This window comes from Sphaerodactylus townsendi, linkage group LG06, assembly GCF_021028975.2.
Source record: "Sphaerodactylus townsendi isolate TG3544 linkage group LG06, MPM_Stown_v2.3, whole genome shotgun sequence".
NCBI lineage: Eukaryota > Metazoa > Chordata > Lepidosauria > Squamata > Sphaerodactylidae > Sphaerodactylus > Sphaerodactylus townsendi.
The window spans coordinates 87,783,237-87,797,022 of record NC_059430.1 but is presented as its reverse complement, the minus strand read 5'-3'; the positions used below and the strand labels follow the sequence as shown (position 1 = coordinate 87,797,022).

At 41.0% G+C, this 13,786-nt stretch overlaps 1 pseudogene; it reads left to right on the top strand.

Moving 5' to 3' along the window:
• The first annotated feature begins 7,246 nt into the window (after positions 1–7,246).
• Positions 7,247–12,091, top strand: LOC125435397 (annotated as a pseudogene).
• Positions 12,092–13,786: the final 1,695 nt, after the last annotated feature.

Here is a 13,786-nt window from a genome sequence, read left to right as displayed (position 1 = left end):
CGGACATTGTATTCACATTTAAAACACAGAACAAATGGCTACAGATTAAGTATGTGCCATAAGTATTCATATGGAATTACCAGTGGAGGTATTTGGAAATTTAATAAATGTAAAAAAGGTGCAAATTGAATTGATAAAAGCAGATCGGTTACCTAAGCAGACGACCCTGAAGCAATAATATCCTATTCCAAGGGGGTTTTTTTGTCAGTTCCATCTCTAGTCTAATATTTTATGTATTTTAATTAATTTATATATATGATGTTTTAACTTTTTATTTTGTTGGAAACCGCCCTGAGCCTTCGGGGAGGGCGGTATACAAATACAATAAATAAATAAATAAATAATAAATAATTATTTGAAAATAATCCCCATGGATTTCATAGCGGCCTATACTGTTTCGGTATTCAGAGCATCCGATTGCAATCTTGGTTTTTCTTTGGCATTTTGAGCAAAGCCAGCGAATGTGTTTCATCTATCTCTCATCCAAGCAGAAAAGCCACACACAGAAGCTAGTTGCCACTAGCCAGCACAAGCTATTATGCAGCCACCCTCAGTAGCAAATTAGCTAATCATCTTGAGTGATGGCCACTTTTACATTGTCAAAAAGGAGAATAGCAGCTCTTGTTATTTGGCACTGAAGTGGTGAATAGCAAGACTGCTCATAAGTGTAGCCAGGTAAGAACACTGGTTATGGCTCTGTCAAATTAATCCTACTTTTATATTTTATTAGCCAATGGAAGACAACCCTGACTTTAAGATGACCCCTAAATAGCGTAATACACAGAACATTTATTAATGTACGTAAGTGTAACTTGTATGTAAATTTAACATGGCCTCTTTTTATCTTTTTTTCTACAGCACATGTGATTAGGGTATGAGTAGGCAGTTTTTTATTTAATTTGGGGCTGTTAGGGAAATATTGCCATTTAGCAAGTATCAAAACAATTCTCTTCACTTCAGTTGAACATGAAGCTATAAATTGCAGCACGGCTGAATGAACCATGGCTGAATTCCCCCATGTTGACAGGGCCATAATGAGGCTGCCTCTGGAAGCATGTAAGTAACTCCTGAGGCAGCTATTCAGTCAGTATGTATTCAAAGAGCTTTGATCAAGCCCAGCAGGAGTTAGCTTGTGGAAAGAACAAAGGAACCTCAGAGATGTGAACTGAATTGTAAGAAGAAAATAAAATCTTGGATCTCTGTTATGATACCTTCTATTGCCTTTTAATTAAGATGGAATATAGTAGCCAGTTAGTTATGAGTCTGTGCCATTCAATACAGTTACTATTCAGTGTTGGTCAGGCCTACACTACATTGTATACATAAATGTGTAAGTAGTTCAGTAAACTACTTAAATAATGAAAGTCACTTTCTATGGGGGTAGGGGGCAGTAGGGCTGCCAGCCTCCAGGTAGAACATGAAAATTTCCTACTATTGCAACTGATCTCCAGATGATCAAAGATCAGTTTCCCTGGGGAAAAAATTGCTGTTTTGAAGGATGGACTCTATGGCATTATACTCTGCTGAAATCCTATCCTCCCAAGGCTGCCCCCCAAAAATCTCCAGGTATTTCCCAACCCTAGGTGACAGGAAGTACTGCAGAGAAGTTGTGGAAGGCAGAAGCAATTAACGTCTCTCTTACCTGCTATTTTCATATTTCAAATTCTCTTCGCCTTTGCAACTATCAGGAGAAAAGTGCTTGGGAGGGTGATTTGGAGGGACAAATAAGGATGTCACATTCTGTCTTGCCCTTTCCTCTCAGGAGTTCAGGTGAACATAGTTCTCCCTTCCTCTGTTTTGCCTTCTCAAGAACTCTGTGAGATAAATTAGGTTCATAGAATGTGATTGGCTCAAGGACATCCAATGAGCTTCATGGTTGTGAGAGGATTCTAACCAAAGGTTCCCCAAGTTTTTTGAGCCTTCACCCCTTTGGAATTTTAACACAGGGTGGTGGGTACAGACACAAATTGCTGCAGCAGGCAAAACCAACCACAAAATACCAACAAGTAAAATCATGCATAACTCTAATAGTAACCCTGCAGCATTTCAGGCAGAAGATCAGTTTAACAGAATACTTTTTAAAATGAACATACGGTTAAAAAAAAATTCTTGCATAGACACAGGTTATCTTCAGTCATAGATGTGAAGATAGTTGTGCTTGTAGTGGCAGCTGCTGCCAAAGCATATTTTTAAAGATCTGCATAGCCAATCAGATCTCCAGTGACCAGTCAAAAGCCATCTGGCTCTGTCCACTTTTTAAAAACACTCGGCAAATGCCAGGAAAGGTGTCCGCAGATGCCATAGAGTACCATGTGGTGGGAGGTCCCCTGCTGTAACCACTATACCACGCTGACTGTTGGGGAAAAAATTAAGTAGATTGCTAAGAACTTGAGGAAAAAAATGTCTTGTTTGGAATAAATATAAGAATATTTTGGACGAAATAGAAGAAATATAATACACAATATAAGATTTTGTACAAAAACACCAGGATGGAATCCCAGGGCAGAATCGCTCCAAATCAAAGAATATTTCAAAAACTGGAACTGGCCAACTTATAGGAAATTTTAATAGGAGAAAAATGACATATTAAAAATAAAAGAGAGGGAAGAGATTCACAAAGGAGAAAAATGCTGTCAGTGGTATAGTTATATCCAATTAAAAGATACTTTTAAGAAAGATCAGATAGAAGGAAGAATACTTATAAAACCTGCTATATTTGAAGAAAAATTATGTGAAGATGAAAAAAAAGCTGTTTAATCAATGCTATTAGAACTGAAAACCAAAACAGAAGTGGTAAAAGAAGCATTGATTAGATGGGCAACCAACATAAAAATAAATATTAGTTTAGAGAATTGGACAAAAATTTGGAGGGGAAATTATAAATGTACGTTGTCGATGAATCTGAAAAAAAAACAGCCTGAAGATGTTTCACAGATGATCCATCACAAATATTAAAAATGAATAAAAATTTAAATGATTACTGCTGGAAATGTAATAAAAAGACTGGGAACATTTGTACACATGTGGTGGGATTGCCTAAAAATTCAAAAATACTGGAAAGAAAATCATTCATGGAAAAAAATTTCAAAGTAAAAATTAAGATGAAACCCAAATTCTTTTTGTTAGGTCTGACAGCTGATATGAAAGTTTTGAAATATGATAAACTATTTCGTTATTTGATAACGTTAGCAAGAAAAGAATCAGCATGGAATTAGAAAAGAAAAAACATACCAACGTTGGAAAAATGGGAACAGAAGATCCTAGAAGCAATGGAACTGGGCAGATTAATGTGGATACTATGAGATCGAGTAGATCAATTTGAAAAGCCTTGGAAACTGATTATCTCTTGTTATAAAAATGTGACAGTTAAATAAGTTTAATTTAAATATCTTACTTGTCATGCCAAAAAAAATTAGTATAGGTATAGGTTTAGATTATTTTGGTAAGAAATTCCTATTACATGTCAGTTTAGTATAACTGATTAAATTGTCATAGAAAATATAGTTTATAAATCTTTTCTTTATATTATCTTGTACAATATAATTAATCAATTAAGATAATTGTGATTTAGATAAAGATTTAATGTAGTTTAAAGGTGAACATATAAAAGATATGTTATGAAATTAGACCGTTTTTCATAGTTTCGGGGAAAGCAATGGCAAACTACCCCACAAAAACGGCTTGTCTATGAAATCACTGCTTCCAGTGGTACCCCAGGGTCGAACATGACTGAAGGGGAAACTTTACCTTTACTTCATAGTATAGCTGGAAGTTTTATGTAACGAAGAATTTTGAACAAGGTTTTTTTTTCACTGAAAACTTTTCTATTATAATTTTTATTCTTACTCACTTTTTCTTTTCTTTTTTCTTTTTTCTCTATTAAGAATTGGTGCACTTATTATTTGACTCTATTTTAAAACTTTGTTACTTTCAAATAAAGATTACAGATTTTAAAAAGAGAAAGAAAAATATAGCATCAGAAATTTTTCTGACTTCTGATCCTACTGATATCCTGTGACGTAAACAAGGATTGCAGGTGCTTAAGACACTCTCAATTGCTTCTTCATGTGGTTAGTTGTGTGAGGTAAGTAGCAGTTGTGGTATCTGCAACACCATGAGTGAATTCCCCTACAAGCAAACCAAAGAGATCACTACCGCCATGGCAATGATACTAGAAAGCAAAAAGCTGCAAAGAAGGTGTAGCGGACAGTTGTGATAAGACTTGTGTGTTCTTCTTCATCTAGTAGTTCTTCATGATTTTCCTGTGTGTGCCCGCTGGCTTGCGCATGTGTCAGTGACTTCTTGTTCTTGTATGAAACATGTATGTTTGATGTCCTACAGATGTTGTATTATATTTAATTTGTACACTGCCCAGAGCTCTTCGGGGGTGGACGGTATAATAAGTTTAATAATAAATAAATAAAATATGCACTTGTCACTTTTATGAGCTAAATATCTACACTAATAATACACAACTGATATTCTTGATTACTGTGCCAGTTATATTTGTAGCCTGCAGTCTGGTGTAATAACTTTTTGTATTTTTCTTGTTCTCCCATGGCAGTGATGCCACACTATTGCATATGAATCAGAATGGTAACTGAATTATTTTAAAATGTGTTGACAGGATGTGAGAGGTGCCAGAAACCCACACATAATGGAAGCCATACAACTTTGCTTGACTATCCGAGCCCCTAGTTCCCCTAGTAGCCAGCCTCTCTAAGCTACAATTACTCAGAAGAGGAACAGAACATTCTTGTGAATTGATATGGTTCTGCCAGAGGTGGCTGATTGGGTAACTCCATGAAGTCTAGACTATAGTGAAGCACTCCCGCCAGCCTGAACAGCAGTAAACACAACTGAGTGGGAAGTGGTGAACTTCTGCTAATGGCGGGGTGGTACTAGGTTTGCTAGGTCCTCCCTGGCCACCAGCAGAGTGGATGAGTAGGGTTGCCAGCTCCAGGTTGGTAAACTAGAGATTTGGGGGTGGAGCCCTAGAAGGACAGGGACTTTAGTAGGTTACAATTCCATAGAATCCACCCTCCAAACATCCATTTTCTCCAGGGGAACTGATCTGGAGATAAGCTGTACTGCAAGGGATCCTCAGGTCCCACCTGGAGGGTGGCATCCCTAGGTGATGCCTGACCCCTGCTGCCATGTCTTCAAAAGATGGCAATGGGCTAGTAAGTGGAGACTGGAGGAGACCCAGGGCCGCACAAGGTGAGAGTGAGCAGGTCCTATAAGGCCCGTTAAGGTTCCACCCTCAAATCTCCAAGAAACCAATGTGCTTTATTGCCCCTTCTAACATGAGATAGGAACATTCATCCTGAATGTCATCTATGAAGTCCTTCTACAACCTCAGGACTATTGCAATAATAATGGACCTGCTCCTAACACATTATGTTCCAACATTATGTAGCGAAGCTGCCCATACATATCTAAAAATTGCAAGTGTCACACTCAAGATCTTAAATATATCCAGCACGTTCTATCAATAAGGTATTTTAAAAAATTATTTCACATCTATTTGTTGTCCACAAATGCAGACAAATTATCATCCTTTTTCTGTTATGACAAGAGAGCAGAGACTCCATTATAATTAATTGCAGGCACTTTTGTTTTAAAGAAGAGAAACAGATACATGCCATGAATATCAAAACAACTAGTAAGATACATGACTAGAGACAACTGGTGACAATATGTATGCTGCTCCAGTAATTAACACATTCATCTTTTAAATCTAACAATATTAATAATGTATATTCCCTGGACTTTCTACATATCATTTAAATTGATTTTTCCATTTCAGCAATATCAAGAATATGAAACAAAGCATAAAGAGTTATCTGAGCAATGATTACAACTGGGGACAACTTTCCTAGAATATAAAAGTATCTCTCTTGTTCTCAACTAATTATTTCACTGCCTTGGTTTCCTGCAGGTTATATCATTCACCACTTCCTTTTAACATTCTAGCCAAATTAGCTCTCCAGGTTCCTCAGAGTTTAAAATAGAAATACTTAGATGCAAGACAATGGTATCTGAAGATATTATAATGCAATTCTCACACTTGACCCATTAAAGAGCTGCGCATTCACATCACCTTTAAAGTTTTTTATTCATGCTGAAATTATTCAGAACCAAATTTAGATTCCGTTGTGTTCCCTATTATTCAGAATTTGCAAACCAGACAGTTGTTTTAAAAGTACCTGTTTCAGTGTGATGTAAATGGCTAGGCATATGTTCATATTTATTTATGTACATATCTGAGGACTTGAAAACCAAAGGTCCTGAATGTTATTAAGCAGCCTGAACAGAACTGGATTCTGGGCCAAGCTTCACTAAACATCAGCACTGACTTATACTGAGAGTCAGACTTTGCCTGTCGGTTTGTTTGGACTGGAAGTAGTTCCTTATTACTGATCCAGGCCCCTTCCCTTTTGAGATCGCTTGTTCTACTTGAGAGTAAGTAATATGACTATTTATGGCTGTATGGGACAGGCATAACTGAAAAATAATTTACTACAGCTCGGTGTTGTTTTTTTCCACAACAAAAAGGGTGCTGGTACTCATATACAAGGTTCTGCCACTTCCCCCCCTTAGGACTTTGGAAAGTTCTGAAAAAGGTGCCTGTATTCAGTACTGGTATCGTCATACACAAAAATGCCAGGCTGTGACTGATTTCTTTCAAATTATAGGAGTACAACTAAAATCAAGTGGCATCTTTACGCAGCATAAAATAAAATCATAGGATGTAACTGAAGATCAATTTTTAGGTTTTTTAAAAAATGGTTATGTATTGAGGTATCTGTCCACTTGGAGACACTTCTTGTAAACAGTCCTTTTATAACAAGAAAGCTACAGCAATTTCTATGATTAAAGAAGTTTGCAATGGTACAGCCATGAAAATGGACACAGTTGCCTGCTCAGATCTCTGGTTCACATTAAAGTTCCTCGGTGAAACTGGGTTAACTACTGAATCACACAAAAGAAGTAAGAGCTGCTTGGTTATGCAAACTTCCTCAAAGATACAAACTTCCAAATCCTGTTCACTGGATGCAGAAACCATGTTTGAAAATGCATGGTTTAAACCCAGAACGTTCCTTTGCGGCCTCCATTAATACGCCGCCAAAGAGTTCTGCTGGCGTGGAGGCAGATAAGCATACGAAGCATCTTGAGCGAATGGCGACGGGCAACAGGCTGACTCATGGAGCAGCCTCTTCTCAACTCTAAGCCCCACTCCGCGATGTCCTGCGATAGGTAGCCTGCTGGTGATCCCGCCGCCTTTACCCTCCGAGGTGGGAGGACGGTGTGGTATTCGGCAACAATTTGGCGACGAAAGGTTATAAATGGGGCGCAGAAGGGATTTAACGTCGCCGAGGAGACGCCACTCCCCAACAACAACCCTTTGAAGGGTTGTTGTTTAGGGCGGCCTGAGGCCGCCCTGGGGGGAGGGCAGCGGAGTCAGGTCGCCACTGCTGCGTTGCAGCAGCGGCGCCTGTGCAAACGGCGACCTGGGGGCGGCGTTTTTAAAATTCCCAGGACGTTGTTAATGGAGCGTCGCGAGCTTGACTAGGTCTTGTTCCTTCCAAGAAAGTGGCCCGCTGCTGCTGCTGCTGCCACCAAGAAGAAAAGTTGCATTAAAATTAAGATTAACTTACTTTCAGGTGAGCAACGCTGCGGTGGGAGGAGAGTAGGGGTGAAACAAGGGCAGGGAGGGGGCACTTTCCCTTTGCTGCCCCCACCCACAGTCTTCTCCCAGTTAAATTTAATTTTAAAACAACCAGAGGCTTTTTTTGCAGCAGTAGCAGCAGCAGCAGTGGGGGGACAGGACATGGGTAACCCTCCCCCCCCACCGCTGCAACTCTCTCTCACCCCCTTCCTCTCTTCCCCTTTCTCTTCCCCCCATTTCTCCCTTGCGCTCTTCTCTCTCTTCCCTCCCTTTCTTCCCTTCTTCCCTTTCTCTTTATTCTCCCTTATTCTCTCTTTCTTTCCTTTCTCTTTCTCCTGCACAAGGATCTTCTGCAGTTGAACATGGTACAGAAATTGGTAGCTAGAATGATCAAGGATTTAAGCATGTAAAATTAGATAGCTAAGGAGGAACATGAATAAGGTTTACAAGATTATTAATGATGTGGACAGTGAAAAGGATACTCCCAAAACAAAAATTGTGGCTTTCTGGTGATGCCAATTGCCAGCTGTATTCTTAAATCTTAATATTTGAGTATTCTTAATCATTGAGGAGCACAGCAGATGCTGTCCGTATCCCCACAAAGTTAAAAAAAAACTTGGCTTGATCTCACTCTGGCTCCTCATCAGTAAACCCAGATAGGACTGAAACTCCTGGAGCTGCAAGTCCCCTGCAGATCTCCTTACTACTAGGCCTGCTGAGACTAACCAACCAAGGTTCCCATTATTGAAAGAGAGCCTTTCAGTGCTTAAGGGGATTCCTCCCTCTCAACCCCACACCTCAGTACTCTGTGCAGGCACCATTCTGTGCCTCCCAGCTCTCGTGGAGGCTGTTTGCACAGAGTCCCCCATCATATCTGCATGCCTGTCCACCCTTGATCCGGATGCCCCCATTCCTCTGCACTGCAGCCCTCAACCCAATTACTATACGTTGTGTGTAGGGATAACACTTAGTGTCCTGCAGGAGGAGTGTTAGAACTTGAGAATCAGTTCCCTCAGTCCAGTGACAGAACAAATGCCGCTCCACCTCACAGATCTGTCCATACAGAAGGGGAAACTGCATGCACAGGCAGAAGCCCATTCACTCTGGGGATTGCTTTCTGCATCTGTGGTGCCTTGCCTTTAAGGCTCCCTCTTGGCCCCTCCACAAAGAACAGCTTTCCTCAGATGCATTAAGAAACACAGTGGATAAAGTTCAATAAACTTTATTGGGTGGCGTGTAGGGGCTATAGATCATGGAACTTCTGTCTGCACTTCTGCTATTCCTGGGGGCAACAGGTGTCACTCTCCTGGTGCAGCTTCCCATTAAGGTGTCAGCCATTAGCATGCCTTTGATGGTATTCAGGGTTAGGCTTCTGGCATGGGGAAACCTGTGGCTGGACCATTGGGTATGCTGTCAGAGCCATAGCTCTCCCTGTGAGATATCAACCTGTGGCAGACAAGGACACCTGCAAGGGGAGGGCTGACAGAGTAAGCCATGTGCATATCATTGATGCTTTCTGAGGTCAGACTTGTTGCGCAGGGAAGGCTCTTGGTGTAACAGTGGGTCTTTGGCCACAGCTACAGTTCTCCCTGTTGGATCACCACCTGCAGCATTCTGTAAAACATAGAACAACACTAGTAACAAGAGACCAACCAATGGCTCCTTGTCGAGTGCAGTGGGGTCCTTCTAGGATATCCACATGGCTGAATTGAAGCCTTTGAGGGACTCTGTGGCATCAGTATTGCAGGCCCCCACCATCTGGATTCATACATGCAATGTCCAGGTCTCTGTCACCCAGATTCTACACCTGTCACTTCCAGCTATTGCTGATGGTCTCATTTTCTCCAAAGGGAAGGAGTGCTCCCTCCTTTATTTGGAGGCTAGAAAATTCTAGTGGCAGGCTTGTACGCAGTTGCAGTCCAAATGTGGGGCTACACTGAAGACAGAAGACGAACCTGACGTTTCCTAGTAGCCTTCAAGAATGGCTTGCCACAGAATGTGTTACAGCAGTCTAATCTCAAGGTCACTGGGGTATGGATCAGCATGGACAAGCTGGCAGAGTCCAAGTATGGTTTTCATTTACAAGACAAGTGCAAATGGGGAAAAAGCCCTCTTGGCTCCTTCACTAATTTGCTTCCACAGCAAAAGAAAAGGATCAACCTTTCTCCCAAACTCCTCAGTTAATTGTAAATTGGACAAAAGCAGCTAGGCTTTTCTTATAAGCTGGATCTCTCCAAGCATCCTCAGTTTGCAAAAACCATCCAGGCAGCAGAGACAGACAGGAGATCAGCAACATCTGGTAATTGCACTTTCTTGATAGTGATGTCAAGGTCAGAACAGCTGCAGCCAATTTTATCTACAAAGAGCTTTACTAACGCATTAAAGCAATCTGTTGATATTTAACAGGATCTAAGTGAACCACTGTCCTATTGTTCTCAGTACTGATATGTGGGGGGGGGGGGGAATAGAGGCCAGCGGTAATTAACTCACATGAACACAGTTACATGAAGCTGGACTAATTAAGCTTATGCATTAAGGCAGTTTACATAGATTCAAGCTAGTATCATAGGTGAATTTTCCAGAAGCCTGCTTTGCATGCCAGGAGATGGTACTCAGATCTCTTCTGGCATTTTCAGACAGAGGAAGAGAGAAAAAGACCACTGGCCTGCCAGCCTATCATTTTTAATTTTAGAGTGAGGGTTCTGAAATCTCTCTTCCTTCCCCCCCCCCCCTTCTGTTCTTCCAGCAACAGCTATTAACCAGTTAGATATGGGGAAATAGTTTGGATGATTGAAGGATTGGAGCACCTTCCCTATGAGGAGAGGCTGCAATGTTTGGGACTCTTTAGTTTGGAGAGGAGACGTCTGAGGGGGGATATGATTGAAGTCTATACAATTATGCATGGGGTAGAAAATGTTGACAGAGAGAAATTTTTCTCTCTTTCTCACAATACTAGAACCAGGGGGCATCCATTGAAAATGCTGGGGGGAAGAATTAGGACTAATAAAAGGAAACACTTCTTCACGCAACGTGTGATTGGTGTTTGGAATACGCTGCCACAGGAGGTGGTGATGGCCACTAACTTGGATAGCTTTAAAAAGGGCTTGGACAGATTTATGGAGGAGAAGTCAATCTATGGCTACCAATCTTGATCCTCCTTGATCTCAGATTGCAAATGCCTTAGCAGACCAGGTGCTCAGGAGCAGCAGCAGCAGAAGGCCATTGCTGGTGGGCCACTGCGAGTAGCAGAGTGCTGGACTAGATGGACTCTGGTCTGATCCAGCAGGCTAGTTCTTATGTTCTTATGTTGCCTCTGGGTGCAAAATTGTGACAGCAAAGTTTCTGGAACTACTTTACCCATCATACCCTTAAGTCTTCTCAGTTAATTGATCCAGTCTGCCATTTCCAACCTCATTATTAAAATCTGGCAAAACCTGTTATTTCTTTACCTCCTCTGACTGATGACAATACTAACTTTGTCTTCTTCCTGATAAGCCAAAAGTTTTATTGAGACAGAGAAGAGGTGCTTTATTCAGAAATATAGGAAATCTCATTGACAGGATGAATAAATTTGAGACTAAGTTAGAGAATAAATTGGATGAAATTATGAGTGCTATAGAGATGAAAGACACCAGGCACCCTCCCCAGAAAACACTGAAGGTTACCTGATGCTTCCATTGAGGTCATGAACAGACAATATCTGTGCAACCATCCCATTACAGTCTCCTACGCCTTCAAAAAGGATCCCAAAGACAAAAAGTATGACTTGGCTGCTGAATGTCTTCTGACTGCTCAGAACTCTCTGTCATAAGTTGTTCATCCTCACTAGCTATTTGCACATTCCCTGCCCCAACTGTGAGTGCCCACCTCAGTTGTTACCACCTTGGGACCTGGTGTCACCCCACCAGACATTCTACCTCCTGGATTATTCCCTCCATTGGTTCCATCTTCAGGAGCCATGCCACCAGAAATACTTCCAGCCATGCTGCCTCCACTCATGCCCCTGAGCATTGGAGCTCTGGGGCCTCCTTCTGGAGCTGCTATTGCCAGGGTGCATCTTTCTCATCTACGTCCTTTCCATCTTGTCAGGATGTATTCAGGAATGCCTCAGATGCAAGTGCATTACGGAATTCCAGAGATGGGCCTGCAACATCCAGGGCTGCTGGGGTAGGCAGCAACCCCACCCATCTCTGGGCATGCCCCACCCTGGTCCTATAGGTATGCCATTATGGATCTTCAGTGGGTCAACTTGGGCCCATGCCTCCTCACAGGATATGTGGATCACCTCCCTTGATGCCTCCCCATGGGTACAACAGACCCTCTTACTCTCCTCCATATGGCTGCCAGCAGACCCTTCACCTTGTCCAAAGGCCTCTGGTGTCTTCACAAGGGTCTAAGCTGGGGGCGCTACCCCTCTAGTCTTTATTTTTTTTTACTTCTCTTTGGACCAACGTTTCTGCAAACCGGACTGTTGATTCTTGTCATGCTGTTTCACATGGGAATGGTTCATCAATCTGCTTTGGCAACATATTAAGGTTCCCCTAAACTTTTTTTTTTCTTTTTTAAGTTCCATTATTGCTGAGAAGATTAACAGGTTTTAATTTTTTATTCTTTGTTTTATTTTTTATTGGTAGTACTGTTTGTGAAACCCAGTGTAGAAATACATTTTGCAAATAAAAAAAAAAAGAGTGGAGGTGCTTTGCCCCAGTTGCCAGGAACAGTGTTGTTCAGTAGGGATGTTCATTTCTGTCAAAAAAGGAGCTTGTTTATGTGTTGAAATAAAGTTTGGTCTGATGTATGTTTTCTTGTCACTCCCCTTCAAAACAACTCTTCCCCTGCACCAAGGTCATGAGTGACTATGCAAGTGGAAACATGGCATACAGTGCTTTTGTTGTGTGCTACAAAGATGCTTTCAGTACAATATTTTATGTGGGAAATGGTTCCTAATCTTGAAGAGCTTTTGAACATGTCCGTTTTAAGCGACTATTAGAATTTTATTAAAGCAACAGTAAAGATCCTTCATTAAGCATCCGTCTTGATCCAGATAATGCTTTAAGGACCCAACAACAGATGATCTTGCAGTTTCATGACTGGAGCTCCCAAGACATGAATCTGAGCCAGAAAACTGAGAGAGGCAGGGCTAATTCTTCTGCTGCTACTATTCTACAATTGTAAGTAGCCTCCTGGACTCTTAACCACTCAGGGCTAATTTAAGGTCACCTGGGAAACTCGGCGAAACTCCACTATCTGCCTCCAGGGACATCTGATTTCTCAAAGCTCACTGTCATTAGAAGAATGGGGGAATTAAGTGGCTCACTGGTATGCATGTTTACTTGGATGTCACATTGAGAACAATGGGTCTTACCCCAAAGTAAGAATGCATAGGATCTCACCATTGAGATATTTAGAATTTATTACAGGAATACGTGCAAACATATAGCAAGACCTCCCCCTCTTCTATGCTAATATTTTAAAGCTGTCTTCCAAAGATTTGGGATTTTCTCAAACGTCACAGATGTTTAGTGCTTTAGAAATACTTTTGACTTTTATCTTACTTTAAAGTAAAGAACTTTTCTCTAAGTGGGTTGGCTTATGTTTCACCTTATACTTCCCTTGATCAGATCTGATTTTTTGTAAATTACTTTTCACCTTTAATCAAGTTGGAAGGAGTCCACACCCACTCTGAATGTTCTGATCTGGTCTTGTTTTGAACAGACTGCTCTTTGCAACATCCTGTGCCTTTCTGTTTAGTTTTAATTTGTAATGGCTACTGCATAGTGTATCTTTCATACATCTGATGAAATGAGCTGTGACTTATGAACGATTACCGTGAACTAAATTTTTGCTATTTGTTCTGTTTTAATTGTGAACACTGCAAAGCAATATTTTTTCTTGCTCACACATAAATATCACACTTGCAAGAATACAATTTTACATGATTCACCTACAGTGATTAACTTTGCATCTTGGCTCTGCATTATTTGACATGATAAAGATCCAATCAGGATACAGACAAAATAATGAATGAACTATCTGCTGGGTGGGATTTAATCCAATTAAACACCGCTGAGCCACTCATCCCTTGAGTTTAAGATCTGGCCCATCAGAAGGAAG